The 17,304-nt window shown below is 37.9% G+C and overlaps 1 protein-coding gene across 2 annotated transcripts in view; it reads left to right on the top strand.

Moving 5' to 3' along the window:
- The window catches only part of LOC120535132 (astrotactin-2-like), a 2,291,264-nt gene that overhangs the window by 2,042,422 nt on the left and 231,538 nt on the right, over positions 1–17,304 (top strand). The gene's annotated exons all lie outside the window — the stretch shown is intronic.

The raw sequence follows: 17,304 nt of genomic DNA, 5'->3' as shown, positions 1-17,304 counted from the left end.
CTGAGCTATTCGTTCCTTTCTCAAAGTGTTGTTTTTTAATTATCTTTCTTGATAGAGTACTAGGTTGTTGTACCGTGTTAGCCATTAGGAATGTAGAGAAAAGCCAAGCAAAATGACACCTTTTATTGGCTAACTAAAAATATTACAGTATGCAAGCTTTCGAGGCAACTCAGGCCCCTTCTTCAGGCAAGATGTCATCAAGATAAAAGGTGTCATTTTGCTTGGCTTTTCTCTACTTTCTGGATAGATAACTTTTGCTGTTGGAAGAATACAATTCATTTAATTTTTCTTTATTTTCTACTGTGGCAGATGGCTGGGGCTTATACCCAGCTGGGACGCCTAGAGAAGGGAAGAATCGGGAGAGAATCAGTATCTCCCCAGGGACACAAGAGGGCAGCCGCCTTAGTTTGCATCAAGTCCACGGGATCAGAGCTTGGAAGCTCAAGCCTGTTGGGGCCCTGCGGCCACTGCCAGCGGGCACCTGGATATTTGTGGAGCCCAGGATGGTATTACTTTGTACCACACTGGAGAGTGCTGCCAGAAGAAGATGCGGGGACACCTGGAGTACTTCCGGGTGCCCATGCAGCACTTCCGCTACTCTCGGGAGTACTGCTGGGACAGCACCTGGAAAATAAGGAGGCCACCTCACTCCATTCAGGAGGTGGAGGCAGTGAAGAAAGAAAGAGAAAATGAAAAGGAAAAGGAATGGGACTGAGTAATTACTGATTTGTGCACTGTGTGCTGAGAAAAAGAAAATAAAAGTGTGCTTTTGGGACTTGTGTGTCACTGAGCCTGTCTGTGTCCGGGTTAGAGGGCTGTCCGACCCCCGATCTTCCACACTACCTTTTAGTGCAATTGTATACATGTGTATAATGTTTCATTTTTAATCATTTTTCAACTGTGTTTTTGTTTGCTGACTGTTTGTGGATTTCTGCATTACACCATACTGAAGATTTCGAAACTGCCACTTTCTTCAATAAATAACGGCTTATTTGCACCTTTTTCTTTCTTGTCTATGTCTCTCACTTACTCACTGGTGAGCTCAGGTAACAATTAGGTGTCAAGGGCAGGAGTAACAGCACATGGGGCATCACACACTAGCAAAACACAAGGAACATAACAACAACAACAACAACATTTATTTGTATAGCACATTTTCATACACAGGATGTACCTCAAAGTGCATTACAAGATGTCAGAGAAAAAGATACAGGAAAAGAAAAACAGAGGAAAATTAGATAAGAATAATAATGAATGAATAATATACAAAAATAAATCAATACGTGAAATAGATATGTAATTGTAGCCTATAAATGTAAATAGCCCCCGCCTATTTGAGTGTCTTGCTCCATTGTCACAATCCCCCTCGTGTTCTTAGATCCACAGATCAGCTGCTCCTAACCGTTCCCAAGGCACGTTTTAAAGCTCGTGGTGAAAGGGCTTTCTCCGTCTGTGCACCCAGGCTCTGGAACTCCCTGCCCTTAGTGGTTAGGCAAGCGCTTCAGTCGCCACATTCAAATCTCGCCTAAAAACGCACTTCTTCACATTGGCTTTTAATTCTTAACCTGTTTCATTTTCCACTTGTCTTTTGCTATTTTCTCTATTTTATTTGGTCCCTTGACCTGTTTTTAGTATCTCTGTTTAAATTCTCTCTTAATGTTTGTTTTTAATATTTTGCTTTTAGTCCTGCTTGTTGTAACTGTACAGCGCTTTGGTCAGTTGTAATGCTGTGTTTTTAAGCGCTCAACAAATAAATATGGTATGGTATGGTATGGTATGTAATTGCAGTCCTTATCAATAGATTCATTTTTAAAAATCTAAAAAACAAAAATAAAAACAGACTTCTGCTGGGGTTCAAAGTCCAAAGACCACCAAGCTCCCACTGGGCATTCTACCTAACACAAATTCTACTGTTCTACCATAAGTCGTTCCTTATTGTTTTCAAGGCTTCATCGCAGTGGGTGTGACCCGACATTTGCCCGATAGACATATGAGCGCCGACAAAATAGCGGCCATTAAAACACGGCGTCAAAATCGCGCCGACAAAATCGCGAAAGTTTCATTAAATATGAATTGATAGTTTAAAGCATATATAATAATGTTTATTTTAGAAGTCAATATTATAAGACACGGCACGCAGATAGTCCTTAAGATCACGGCCTGCATATGTAGGAAGAATTGCAGCAAGACGTCTTGATAGTTGAGCGTATGTAGACTTGCTGGCTGCCTGACTGCTGGTAATTCCGCTTTGTATACGACGCGTTATGCCATCCCTTGACTGAGTTATTTGTTCATGGCATGCCATCAGCAACACGTTCTCGCATGTTCCACATGGTAATAGGAAACAACGGGTTGGATTGTCGATTGCGTCTCAATCGACCAATGTAATTGTCCTCCCAGTAATTATAAACATTCTGGAGATTATCGGGTCTACTCTCGCTCAGTTCATCGAAAGCGGACGCAACATCTTTCGGAGGAACGAAACTCAGTGCAATTAGCATCTTTGAATACAGTTATAACCTAGCACATAATGTGTACATAATGCGCGCGCATCGTCCCACTCTCTTGGCCTCTCTCGCGATTTTGTCGGTGCGCATTTGTCGAAAACCAGTTAGCGAGTTTGTCGGCGCTAATTTGTCTGCCGCAGTTTTGTCGGCGCTCATATGTCTATCGCACTTTTGTCGGTGAACCCACAGTGGGTCTCATGGAAATTTGGGGTATCCACTTTCATTCAAATATTAAAAGCGGCTTCATAGGACTTCGATCAGGTGGTGGTGGCATAAAAAGCCAGCACAGAAGCATGAGAAAAATTTGGAAGATTATTTATGCCAAAATTAAATGCAATCCAACATGCTAGCTACACTAAAATGTAATGCAAATGTATGAGGGCCATTTTATTTTGGCACAGTTTTATTGTGTAAAAGGTTTAAAACGTATCAACCAACTTTCATGACAGCTTAAAATGCAATACAAAGTGATCTATTGTATGTAGTTTAGTAGTTGTATAACAAAAAAATGTAGCTATGAAGAAGCCAAAATTTTAAAGTGTTGTTTCAAATGATCCACAATGTTAGTCTGTCTTATCTCCATTAGCAGTGTAGATACCACATGGGCTGGACGGACATCTAGGCCAGGAAAGGGCATGGTTCCTTACTCGAACAGGAGGACCAAAAAGGGATGGACGGTCAGCTCTCTAGCAAAGAAAGATGTCGCTGGAAGCTTTTTATTCCCCCAGCATGATAGATGGCAGTAGCCCTGGATGTCGCTGCCCCATAGGAAACCAGCAAGGCATGCCGGGAAATGTAGTTCGGCAGTGCAGCTCTGCTGGAGTCACTGGGTGCTATGAGTGTGCATTGTAGGGAGACACACTCCCTGTTATAATGGACTTCCATGTGACCCGGAAGTGCTTCCATTGGACAATCTCCCTGACATCGTAAATTCTCCCGGGTCTGTCATAAAAGGGAGCGCACTCCTTTATCCAGGCGAGTTGGAACTGGGAGGTAAAGGAGCAACACTTGAGTAGAGGAGGGCAGTGTGGTAGGGAGAAAGAAAGGAAGTATTGTGGAGAGAACAGAAGTGTATTTGTGTATTTTGCTTGTGTTTCAATCACTTTCTGAAGGTAACTTTAAAAAAACCTTCCAGTATTTGAAACCGGGACTGTGCTTCTGTGTTTGGGTCAGGGTTTGGGCTTACTGGCACCTGGCTTTCCATCACAGCAGATTATTCCAGATTTTAAAAAGTTTTAAAAGTTTAGGTCAGAGTCCATGATTATGCCTAAATTCATTACTTCTGCCCTGACTTTAAATGTTAAGGAATCAAGTTTATATCTACGACCTTCACTTTTCCCACTTTTATCAATAACTAAGATTTCAGTTTTTTTTTTCCTTATTTAGCTTTAGGAAATTATTACTCATCCATTCAGAAATAGAAGTAAAACACTGCATCAGACAACACAGAGTGTCTGGGTCATGAGACCTTACCGATAAGTAAAACTGCATGTCATCTGCATTTACTGTGGAAGTTCAACTTGTATTTCAATATAATGTGGCCTAATGGGAGCATGTAGATTGTAAATAACCGTGGGAACAGAACAGATCTTTGTAGTATACCACATACAATTATCATGGATCCCTGAACTACAAACACCACAACTAACAAACAATTAAAAAAGACTGAAACAAGTCTGAAACCACTGCTCGAGAGGCCCACTGATTGTATAAGGTGATTTATAAGAATACCCTGGTCTATGGTGTCAAATTCTTCACTCAGGTCTAATAGAACAAGAAGAGATATGTGGCCTGTGTCCACAATAAAATACTACATAACAAATGAATGTACCAATATTAACAGCAAATATATAAAATGCTCCAAAAATAAACGTAAGTGCAAAATTTCACACACACACATTCAAACTCAGTCGCACTTGTGCATTTTGGAATTGCCTGGAATGATGTCTTTGAGATGAGTGGACAACTGGAGTCAGCCAGGTGGCAATATTTGCTAGATAGATAGATAGACGTGAAAGGCACTATATAATACCTAGATGGGTGGCTAAATTAACATGAAAGGCACTCTATAACAGATAGATAGATAGATAGATAGATAGATAGATAGATAGATAGATAGATAGATAGGCACTATATAACAGATAGATAGATAGATAGATAGATAGATAGATAGATAGATAGATAGATAGATAGATAGATAGATAGATAGATAGATAGATAGATAGTGTAATAAAGGTGGCATATAGTGCCCGACCCGGCACAGACTACGCAGAGGCACGTTTCAAATCAACACAGTTTTTATTTTTCTCTTCAGCCGTGGGGCATGCCTTCCTCATGTTCCACAGGCCCAACTCAGTCCCAAAGCACTTTACCAACTCACAAACAATTTTTCTTTCACCTTGGCACCACCACTCCTCCCAGGTAACCTCGTCCTCTTCCTCCCGATTCTGGCTAATAAGTGGTGGATGCTGGCCCTTTTTATAGCCCATCCGGAAGGGCTCTAAGTGCTTGATCACCTGTGGCTAATTGCACTTCCAGGCGGGGCTGTAGAGGTGTCCACACAGGCTCCGGGATCCAAACAGCACCCCCTGCGGGCCACCCCAGATCCCCACAGGTTTGTGGTGAACTCCATGGATCCCTGCCGGAAACTGAGGCACCCACTTCACTCAGGGAAGCTGCCACCAAGTGCCCCGGGGGAGGTACTGAGAAGTCCATGGCTGCTCCTCCGGAACATATGCAGAAGGGGCGTCCAGTTGGGCATGGGACTCGGCCATCCGTTACAATTGATAGATAGATGTCAAAGGCATGATAGATAGATAGATAGATAGATAGATAGATAGATAGATAGATAGATAGATAGATGTGAAAGGCACTATATAATAGATAGATAGATAGATAGATAGATAGATAGATAGATAGATAGATAGATAGATAGATCCTTATTTGTCACAAGGGAAAAATTATGCAATTAAAGTTGAAAATGTTTTTGCAGGTGCCTTTTATTTTAATGTAATAATAAGATGATGATTGTCTACACTTTAGTTCTAAACACAAACTTTATTTGAGACAGGAGAGTCTTTCAAGATGAACACTTTTGCCTTTCCAGTACTCAGTCCTGTGCCGGCCCTGTTGGGTTAAGTGACTTGTGACCCAGTGATGGGAATGAACCGATTGCCTTGTGCAGCACCTTAAGCACAACATCAGTCAGCAGCCCTGCTTATTTTAGAGGATTAGGAAACTCTGTTTATATATCCAGCTTTTCCACTTTACAATCCCAGATTTTTTTCATAAAACTAAATTAATGCGGTTCAAGCTTACAGTAAATTGTTCACAAGTGAAAGTGAAATTTCCAAGAAAAAAAGTGTAATATTTTTAGCAGCCTGCCTCATATGACTTTGCAATATAAATAACTTTTTATTAGAAAGAAAGAAAAGAAAAAACAGTTAAAAATGTGAAAAACAGAAGACAGAGATTAAATCAAATTACATCAGTATATTTTCCAGGCTAAATCAGGACATTTGATCCAGGTCAACATCAAATTAACAAAAATGTTTGCTTTGTTTGAGTGATGATTTAATGTTAATGTAAATAATTCCTATTACCCTGAACTTGATTAAGATAATTCAAAATTAAAAGGATATGTCAATATAATTTTGCTTGTAATAGGATAGGAAATGCAAAATAAAAATTGTTTCATGCTGTTTTTACTAACAGTAAAGGTTTACTCATCGGACCTTACTTATTCTATGTTAATTAATGTTGACTTATTTTTATTTTTTATTGTGTCTTCTATTTTTCTATTCTTCATTGTGTAAAGCACTTTGAGCTACATTGTTTTTGTATGAAAATGTGCTATATAAATAAATGTTGTTGTTGTTGTTGTTTTTCCACATTCCATTCTATATTAAGCATATCATATGCATATTAAATTATTTTATGGATTTCCTCTTCCTCGTGGTGCTCTTACACATGGTCCGTCTGTAATGTCATGCTCGATTTTTGTATTCTGTATTTCTCTGAGACACATCATTTAATTATTTTTATTTGATGAGAGGAAAAGCCAATATACTCACTTTTTTAGCTTTCACTGCATGAAGTGCACTTACGGTTTGGGCTGTGTATTTTTATTGTTTTTGATGTGACCAATTCAATCTTTCCACAAGAAGGATAACATCTGTTATATTTTTGAGTAAATTCACAGATTTCTACAAAATGGAAGAGAAAGAGAAAAAGACAAAGTGGAGCTAACATACCAAAGCTCAGGTCACTGCCAATTGACGAGAACAACGTGGTCTGACTTGTGGTCAAAACTCAGTTTTCTTAGTTCAATCAGACTACGTGCAACTCGTGTTTATAGTAGCCTATAAAAAGGAAGTTTTCACTTTTTAAGTATTTTTTTTACTTTTTATTGTAATACAACATCGGATCTCCTTGGATTTAATTTGGCTTTTTTGAGACTGATCAACAGAAAAAGACTCCTTACTGTCAAAGTGAAAACCAATGTCTGCAAAGTGACTTAAATGAATTCAAAATGTAAAACACAAAATAATGTTGAACTTCCAATTCTTTTTCTCTTGCTGTGTCAAACTTGTGCTAAAATGTAACACATTACAACATGGTTTGAATAGAGACAAGAGTTTTATGGGCAGATATGAGGATTGTTTGCATCTCTCAGACTGACACAGACAACCTGTCTACAGACCCACATTGTTTTAAAACTCATCAGAAACTTTAAAAGACAATTATCTTATCCAAAGATAAGACCATACACTGTTCTCCTCTCTTGTTAAATGAATCTTAGCCTGAAGAGGTCTATTCATTTTTTACATTTACGATTTCTCATTTAAAGATTTACCAATGCTGTTTCTTGTCCTAGTGTGTATATAAACTCAGGGAACTCCAGTTTCTGTATTACATCTTGCCTGAAGAAGGAGCCTGAGTTGCCTCGTAAGCTTACATATTGTAATCTTTCTAGTTAGCCAATAAAATGTGTCATTTTGCTGGACTTCTCACTCCTTTTAAGTCAGTATTTAATAGATGCACCTCTGGTAGCCATGGCTGAAATAAGAAAGCGTAAAATAACCGTAACATTTAAGCCCAACTTAGTTAACTGATTTGAAAGTTGGTGCGTTTTTCTATTTTTTATTTGTTTCCTCAAAGAGACAGATAACACATTTTTTGTTTTTTAAGAATTTTGCAACAGGGGTATGTGTGAGGTGTGATGGCGGTTTGCTCGGGCCACAACACCATTGTTTGTACAGGAAGGCATACAGTACGCCCATTTCAATCGCTAGTACTGACTACCGGGGATCTGTTTGCTGACAGAAGTGTTTTTTGGGTGTGTAAATGAAGACAATACAGAATACAACATATTAAGGTTGAAATAACATCTCTCAAGCTAAATATGAAATAGTGAACAAACCTATAATTGAAATCGTTTAGAGTATTTCTCTATCTGTGTTAAGGATCGGTGACATTCTAGTAAGAGTTGCTTGGGGAAGGACAGATTATAATATTTATTGATTCATCCATCGTCTAAATCCATGTATCCAAAGCACAGGGCAGCTAGAGCCTATCCTAGAAAGCTATGGGCACAGACACGAACTGCCTCTGTCAGGGCCAGCCATTGCAGGGTGAACACACTCATACACACACATACTGTACATCGCAGGGCAATTTAACATCAGCAGTTCACCTCACCTGGAAACTGGAGCAAACCCAAGTGGACCCATGTGCAAAGTCCATGTAAAGTTAACCTGAGATGCATCCCCCAGACTCCTTACCACAAGGCACCAGTGCCATCACTGAACCATTGTGTACCTAATTCATTGATAAACATATTTACATTAACTGTGGTCTTAAACTTTAAGGAAAAATACCCTTTATTTGAAAGCATTTTCAGTAACAAGAGTGCATCTGTTGGAAAGCAGGTCTCCCAGTCAATCCTTAAATTCCACCAAATGCCATCAATGCCTCACAGTAACATCCACTGAAGTTTCATTTTCTGCTTCCCCTATGCTTTGAAGGTAAACACCTCATTCAGGAACATGGCAAAAGTTATATGGTGATTAGTTCATTAACAATCAAATGTGACATTTTTTTAAGCCATACTTTTTTACTGGTGGAAGGTGAGCTGGAAGAACTAAAAGTGTGTTCATGAGTGCAGAGTTTTAAGTTGATTTGAGATTTCTGAAGGAACTTAATCTGGGATCTGGCATACAGTATACTGTATATGGTTTTATAAAACCAGTTTTTGCTGTGTGTGTGTACACTGTTTTTGTCTTAAAAGCATATGCAAAATTTTAGAATAGAATATAAGTAAGGTTTTATACATGCAGCCCCAGCACTCCCCTACGCAACTTGATAATTTATTCCATGTTTCTTTCGTTCTACTCAGTTTCTAACATTTTTGTGCAATCTGCCCTTAACAAGTTTCTGACTGTGTCCCCCTGTGTAGCAGAGAATGTTTTAAAGTAACAACTGGGATCCACTGTACTAATTCCTTTCCACTTCAATCACCTCTACTCTTGACACTTTGAGTGCAAGGTATGAGTTAATTCGTATGTCACTGAGGCTGTCAAAACGCGACATACGAGAGAACTAATATCTCAGTATACAGCCACTACAGATGCAGCCACTTTGCTGGTGAGCTTTGCTGCCATATCTCAGTTACCTACTGTTGTGCTGCCCTCTGGTGGATAGCCAAAGATTTTTCATTTTTTTTGTGGCATCAGCTTGCAGTAAACAGTGCTATAAATAGACAGTCCTTAGTTATGTCATCGTGAAAAAGGTATAGAGCAGGGGTGCCTACACTCATTCGACTTTCGAGCAAATTTTAAAATGAACTACCTACATTAAACATGCTATATTATATATATATATATATAGTAAAAGGCGCTATATAGCGCCTGACCCGGCACAGACCACGGAGAGGCACGTATACAAAAACACACAGGCTTTTATTTTTCTTCAGCTGTGTGACACATCTTCCCCGTGCCACACAGCCCAAACACAGTCCCAAAGTACAAGCAATACTCTTCCCTCTCTGGGCATTCCCTCTCTGGGCATGGGACCCGGCTGTCCGTCACTATATATATATATATATATATATATATATATATATATATATATATATATATATATATAGAGAGAGAGAGAGAGAGAGAGTATAAGAGGTGGGTAGTAACGAGGTACATTTACTCCATTGCATTTACTTGAGTAACTTTTTAAAAAATTGTACTTCTAAGAGTAGTTTTACTGCACCATACTTTTTACTTTTACTTGAGTACATTTGTGAAGAAGAAACACTACCCTTACTCCGCTACATTAGGCAACACTCGAATCAAATTGTTACTTTTTTTCCATTAGATAAAGTCTGACAGACAATGTTCAACCTGCTGTGTAGCGTAGGCTGTTAAGTTGCGCACATGCCTTCCATTGCGTGTCAACTGCGATTTTAGTTCCCTCTCCTTTCTCTTTCTCAGATAGCTTTTCGGAAGGAAGTCAGTTTCGTAGTTTTTATGAACGGTTCGAAAGTGCCTTTCCACATTTTCCTTCTTTGGAATAGCAACAATAGATTTACAGATCAGACAAATGCACTTCAATTGTGAAATTGTGAGAGAAAAAAATCCTCTTCCAATTCCACATCTAGCCGATAAACAACAATTTTTTTTTTAAATCCCTTCTTTAGTCGATATAAATTGGAAGCCTAACTATTTCACTTAGATAGCCGGAGTTTTGCAGTAGCTCGTTTGATCATGCGTGCGGGATGACCAGTGTGTTAGAAGAAAAGAGATCTCAGACTGGCCACCCTGTATGTCAATCAAGTGGCAAATGACATAAGGAGGATAAACTAACATTTAAAAAAAATTTTTTTTGAATGCAACATGATCTACCTGCACTCCCTTTCCGATCTACTGGTCGATCGCGATCAACGCATTGGGCATCCCTGGTATAGAGCTTCTGATGTTTTAAAACAGTTAGATGTTTTGCAAGATGAATATTTTGATGATAATGACAGTGATCAAGATAGTTACAATCAATTAGATGATGTGGAATCTGTACGCTCTGGTACTGATGTGGATCACTGTGCTGAAGACGTTTCTTCATCATAAGGTGTCCGACTCGTCACAGCTGTCAGGTTAGAACTACATGGACATTCTGCTGCCAACTGAGTGCTAACAGTCACTAACTACCAAATGTGTTGTTTGCAACAAGCGTGGACAGTGCAAAGAAATGCGTTACAGTATATTTGCATCACATATGCTTTTAAGCCTGCACTCTGCAAGGTGTCATCCTTCTAGGACTCTCATTCAAATAGAGACTTTTAGTCATGTTGTTGGTGAAAATAAAGTAATTGACAGTTTCTTTACATTTTAACAGAGTTACTGTTGATAATAAAACTGTTGATTTCTAGTGCTTCTTTACATTTTTTATGAGTTGTGGAAAAGTTCATTGTTTATGATATATGCATAGACCCTGTAGCGTCTTTGTAATAAATAGTCCAGCCATCAATGCGTTAATTGCCATTTTCTTAATCTGAAAAGGTTTGGCTCCTTCAGTCTCTCCTCATAGCTCATACCTCCTGGTCCTAGTATCAGCCTAGTCGCTCTTCTCTAGACTTTCTCTTGTGATGCTATGTCTTTTTTACTTTCTCGTAAACATAGAATAGAGAAAGTATAGGATTCGTGAAAAAATTTGACCTTGACATTTTGATGAATCTTGATGTTCTAGACCTTCCTCAGCCCAAAAATACCATGTATAGAGAAAGTATAGGTATCGTGAAAAAATTTGACCACTAGATTTTGTTGAATCTTGACATTTTAGACCTTCCTTATTATGTCTGTCTGTGTGTGTGTAGACACGATAACTCAAAAACTCTTTTTGACCTCCGTCAATGAGATTTTGTACACTTGCTTTATATCAAAATAAGGAATCCTATCAACTTTTAGGTCACTTTTTAACTGAATACTTTCATGAATTTTCAAGCAAACTATGGTTATATGTACAGATAGATGATTCAAATTTTGTATACATATTTATAATGATGAAAAGCAAACAGATATGAAATTTGAGAAAAATTACTCAACCGGGAGTAGTATTTCAGTTAAACAACCTTTCCTAGTTCTATAAAATGTATGAATATATTTACTAGATGATAATGCATAAAATATGGGAGGTTCCTATAACCCCCGTGAAAAGAATTGAGTTGGTATTTTCCTGTCATTTTTTAACAGTTTTGAGTAAACAATGTTCTCCAGTTAGTGTCTAGCCTTGCCTTGTGTAAGGTACAGAGGCATACGGTTTTTTAACCGTGTTCTTGTTTGTGCTCGCGTTCGTGCTTGTGCACGTGACCGTGCCTGGGCACATGTCTATGTGCCAACGGCCTACGGGCCTTTTCAGTGTGAAGTAACACATAAAATAAAAGATTTAAGTGTTGAACCGTATGTTTAAGGCATACAGAAGAAGAAATTAAGAACGTTTAAGTATAGAAATAACCAAAGCTTCTTAAGAAAAGCTAAGTTTATAGAAGATACATTTTTTCCTTTTTTTTGCCTTTATTCTATGTGTGTAACTATTGTTCTTTTTATTCTTGTGTGGATTATTTGCTTTTAACTTTCACTAAATATTTTAAATTGAACTTTTGGACTGTGAGATTTCTTTGACATGCGTCTTACCCGTGCCTGACTTCGCCTTATACATCGGCGGCTGCACTAAAATCTGAATTTTCGTATCATGGAAATATAAATGTGTACATGAAATTAAAAACCGCATTCAATATAACGCATATATTTTCAATAACGATTATTAATTTTTTTTTAAATTTATGCATCATCAATTTAACAATAACATGTAAACATTGAACATGCCATGTAAATATAACGATGTAATGAGAACAATAACCTCATACATCCCCGTCATGTTCCGGATAAAACATTTAATTTTATAATTTTTTTTTTTTATTATTTCTGCCATCATTTTGATAATTAAATGTAGCTAAATAAAGTTTTATCTGTAGCAATTTATTGCAACAAATATATAATTCTAACATTTTTTCTTTGTTTTCAGGTGAATATAACTCTTTTTATCCAATCCACCATAGATTCCACCTAACCCTAAACCTAACCCTAACTGTTTTCAACCTCCTTAAGTGCAAAAATATAATTTTAATATAAAGTGTATCAATATTATCAATCAGTTATGATGACAAACAAAGACATATGATATTTGAGAAATATTATGCAACTGGCAGCGGTTCTGATGTTCTTTTCCTCTATCTCTGTTAACGAGAAAATCGAGGGGAGAACACTCCAAACTTTTTATTCTAATATGGAGACCAACATTGAACACAGTACTCCCGGTGAGGCTTCCCTGGGGTGTCATATATGTCAGGCATAACCTCCCACACATCGTGATATATAACCTAACACCTAATTAACCTTCTTGCTCTTTCTATACACTGTCTGGATGTAGTTAGTGATGAGTCCTTCTTAATCATGAGGGGTACTTTCAAGTATCAGAACTCCCATTCTGTATTCAAATATAAGATTTCTACTTTTTATATGCAATACTTTTACATTTCCTTACATTAAATTTCATCTGCTGCAAATCTGACCAAGCCTGTATGCTGATCAAATGTCTTTGTACCAACCGAGCAGATTCTACATCATCTGTTCTTCCACCTTGCTTGGTATTATCTGTAAACTTAACCAGTTTATGGATTATGTTCTTGTCCAGGTTGTTTATTCTCCAGAAGGTTTGTGGTTTGGATTGGCTTATAGTGAGTGCAGGTGGTGTTACCACTGACCACAAGTGAGGTGTGAGGTGGAGCTGGCACCATGAGCGTGCAGACAGGCATTACACAAGGCACATGAGAACTTGTGGAGCTGCTTGGCAGATTCCATGGATGACTAAGGCAGCAAGTGTTTTCGTCTGTGGGATAATCTTTGTAGAGCAATATTTCTCTTTTTTCCATCGCAAAACACTTTAAAAACCAAAACCTTATTTTTAACAGTTTTGTGTTTTGTAACTGCAAAATCGCATGCATAGCAAAACTCTGCTGTTTAACTTGTCATTACTCCTAGGTCACCTTAAAACCCCACGGCATATTGTATCTTGAAAATTAGGTTGGCCATCCAGTGCTTTCCTGGGAACCACTTAATGGCAACCCTATATCATATATATATACATGGGATTGTTTCATTAGATTTAAGGAGTGTGGCACATACAAACATCTGTTCTGACTTAATTTGCATTTTCACTTAGAAGATGCCACCCCAAGCATTCTTTTTCACTTGCTCTTCAAGTCCCCTCTACACAGAATGTGAATTTTCTCTTGAATGTTCTGCTTTCATATTACCAAGAAAGAGCTGAATGATGCCAGGACGATTTCCTTCAACTGCTCTCATTTTAGTTTATTTGTTTTGTGAACGAATAGGAGTCTGCCCTCATTATTCAGTCTTATTATTTTAATGTCCATAAGTTCAGCTTGGGCTCATTTTGTGCTTAACCTCCACAGGTTTGGGGGGATGTGGTTCACTTCTGTTCATATGGCAGTGATCAAACCATTTGAGTTCATTTTTATGAATTATAGACTGAACATTTACATTTCCTGACTTAGCATTGCTGTATATTTGTTCAGCAGTTAAGGGAATGATACTGTATGTGTGTTTTCAACATCATACACCTATTTTACTTTTTTCCTGAATATTTTGTAAAGCAGCAAAAGCCCAGTCCACAAGATTCAAAAGACAAAAGGCAATGTTAACTTGTATTTGCTTCATCTACTGTATAGCTTGCCTTTTTTAATTTATACTTATAATAATAAGGTGGCATTAAGGTAATTTAGTGGTCTAATTAACTGGTAAACTACACTGGTGCATGTTGTTGAATTAAGCACGTTGTGTCACTGGTGCAGTTGACTAAGAAAGTTAACTTGAGAACCACAAGTGCCATTTCCTTGATCTTTTACAGATGCCCTCATTTGGGATTTGTCAGATGCCAGCTAAAAATGGAAATGCTTATATTAAAAGAAAACTATTAATTAAGCATGCTTACACAAAAGCGGACTTCCGAATGATTTGAGCTAAACAAAGTTTTCCAAGAGTGCAGAAGGAATGATGAAGAATCTTCATGTGGAAATTCATAATTAGATTCATAAAACCTACCATAAAGTGCAGAAGGGAAAGAGAGGCACATTAATGGGGGCAGCAGTTAGACATCAACTTGTCTAATGACATGCTATCTATCACTTGTATTAATACTTCAATGAGAAAGAAAAAGAATTGACCACACACAAATACACAGACACACACCTAGATCTCTGAAGGTGAATGTGGACAGGGGCACTAAGCCACCGCTGTACCAATCTGTCTGTCTATGCAGCTTGTTTACTTCATCTGACCAATGTAAGGGACGGCCGGCCGGCAGCCCAACCTGGCACATCTCTTTGCACAAAGTCTCGTCTCATGGGACTTGAAATAATCTCTCTGAAAATGTCTCATCTCATCTCTCTGAAAAAGTCTTGTCTCGTCCCAAGATTTTTTTTATAAAACAGAGAGATTAAATAGTGATGAGCTACAACTACCACTATGAACCTGCCTGGGTGAACTGGACCTTCTGCTTGTTGAAGCATCTCAGATATGCAGAAGTCCAGTGCATTTCTCTTCTTGATAAAGTTTTCACTCACTTTTCTTCAACTGTTATTACATGTCTCTCATGGGATTCTTATTCCTGATATTTGGTGAAGCGCAAAGTTATCCATTGAATAAAATGTTACTGAGCTGGACTTTCTGACCATTGAATGAGGCTGGTCTTCAATTCAGATAAGTGTGTTACATTTTCATTCATGACAGTGTCCTCAGGGAGTAGTTTATTTAACAATATCTTAGTAAAAAATACATTTGTATAGGACGTTATGATTTTAAGACTGGATGACTTGATTTGTGGATTATGCTACACGAGTAACGAAAGATTTTGTCATTGCTGTTGCTCAGTGTTTCTCATAATAGACTCCTGTAATATAAGAAACTTTGTTATCCGTTCAACATGAAGTAAAACATCTCTGCCATCACTACAAACTACATAGGTTAGTATCATATAAAAATGGTAAGGATGATATAATTTTTGAGTGGAGTATTCCTTTCAGGACACTGCAAACATGTCTTATGTTGTACTTTTTTTGACTGGAGAACTGTTCACATTTGGGGGCTGGTTATAAACCTACTGTTTGAAACCCTCAATTGCCACTGGACTAGGCTGATCACATTTGTAGACTTAAAAATCAATTCAGTTCAGATCACATTTTATTCTCACTTGGTCATCAAAATGCAATGTAACAATTATCTAAGTAGTTTTATTTGAATTAAATGCACAAAATACACTGATCAGTGGCTCCCAGATGTTGGTAGATGTTCATGTTGTGCCAGGAGCAGAATCGAGAAGTTCTGCCATGCAACTCAGAAAACACTTTTTCTTTACGCTGGACTACAAACTGGAATGAACAAATACAAATAAAAATGAGAATAATACAGCAGTGAGAGATGCCAGAAAGAGCTGCAGAGAACAAAAATAACAGGCACAAAATATTTTAACAAACAAGCAAGCAGAACTTTACATTACTGGATTTAGATAAAATAAGTGATAATGTCAACACATGCAAATGGAGTTCACTCTTTATTCTGCCAATCTGATTTTATAACTTGAGAAATTACATAGTGTATCCTATAATTTTCCATTATTGCACTTTATTGTGCATTTGGACTTTCTGTTGTGTGTGCCAAAAAAGAACTATTTTCAGAAACAAAAAGTGTTGATTTTCTTTTTATATCAGGTCTTTCTTGTAAGCTGAAGGAATCCCAGGAAATATTAATTTAATATATACAGTATAAACACTCTCACTCTGAACAGAATGGAAAGTGCTCTTTGATGGGATTTTTTTAAGGCATAATTACATTCTTTTGGGGTGCTTTCTAGTTAGAATAAGTATAGGGTAGAAAATTGGAATTTATTTCAGAAAGGTCAAGAAACTTGTAAGAAGTTGTACGTTTACTGAAAACAAAGACCATTTTGTAACCTTTAATGGGAGCACAGTAAAGCAAATACAGTAGCTTTTGTTGTATGTGTTTTTTAAATAATTGGCAAATGAGGACATAAAAGATGATAATTGCATGGGTTTCAATAAACTGCAAACAATATATTATTATAGATAGATAGATAGATAGATAGATATTAATTTTGGTATAGTCAGCAGTATAGATAGATAAGGCACTATAGTTGGTCTTGTCCGTTACGGGAGATGGACGTCTGAAGCGGAGTTCCATTGCAGCGGCTTTATTTTTTCTCATCAAGCCCAAGTGCAAGGTATGGCCTTTGAGAGACTGACCTGGAACAATCAGGCTAAAGCACAGTCTTCTCAGGACCCCGCTTCACTGCATCATCTCCAGTCGAGAGCAAAAATGGGAGCGAAGGCGCAAGTGATGCAGGTCACGATAGCTCACCGATTCCAGAAGATCACTTGAAACTAGAGATGGCATTGCAGTCCACTCATTCATCTACTCCTCGCGAGCCGGAAACATCGGCTGTAATGGGGGCTGCAACTTCATCCGTGGAACATGAAAGCCGAAACAATTTGTCCGAATTGAAGGAAATGATCACAACAGTGGCCACGGCCATAAATGAGCTCAAGAAAGACATTATGACGAAGACAATATGAAGAAAGAAATAAATGGATGCTCAAGACAAACAAGAAGCTGTGGCTGGAGCTACAAGAGATGCGGCAGGAATATAAAGACTTGGA

This window comes from Polypterus senegalus, chromosome 9, assembly GCF_016835505.1.
Source record: "Polypterus senegalus isolate Bchr_013 chromosome 9, ASM1683550v1, whole genome shotgun sequence".
NCBI classification, from domain to species: Eukaryota; Metazoa; Chordata; class Cladistia; order Polypteriformes; family Polypteridae; genus Polypterus; species Polypterus senegalus.
This window is presented reverse-complemented; position numbering and strand designations above follow the sequence as displayed.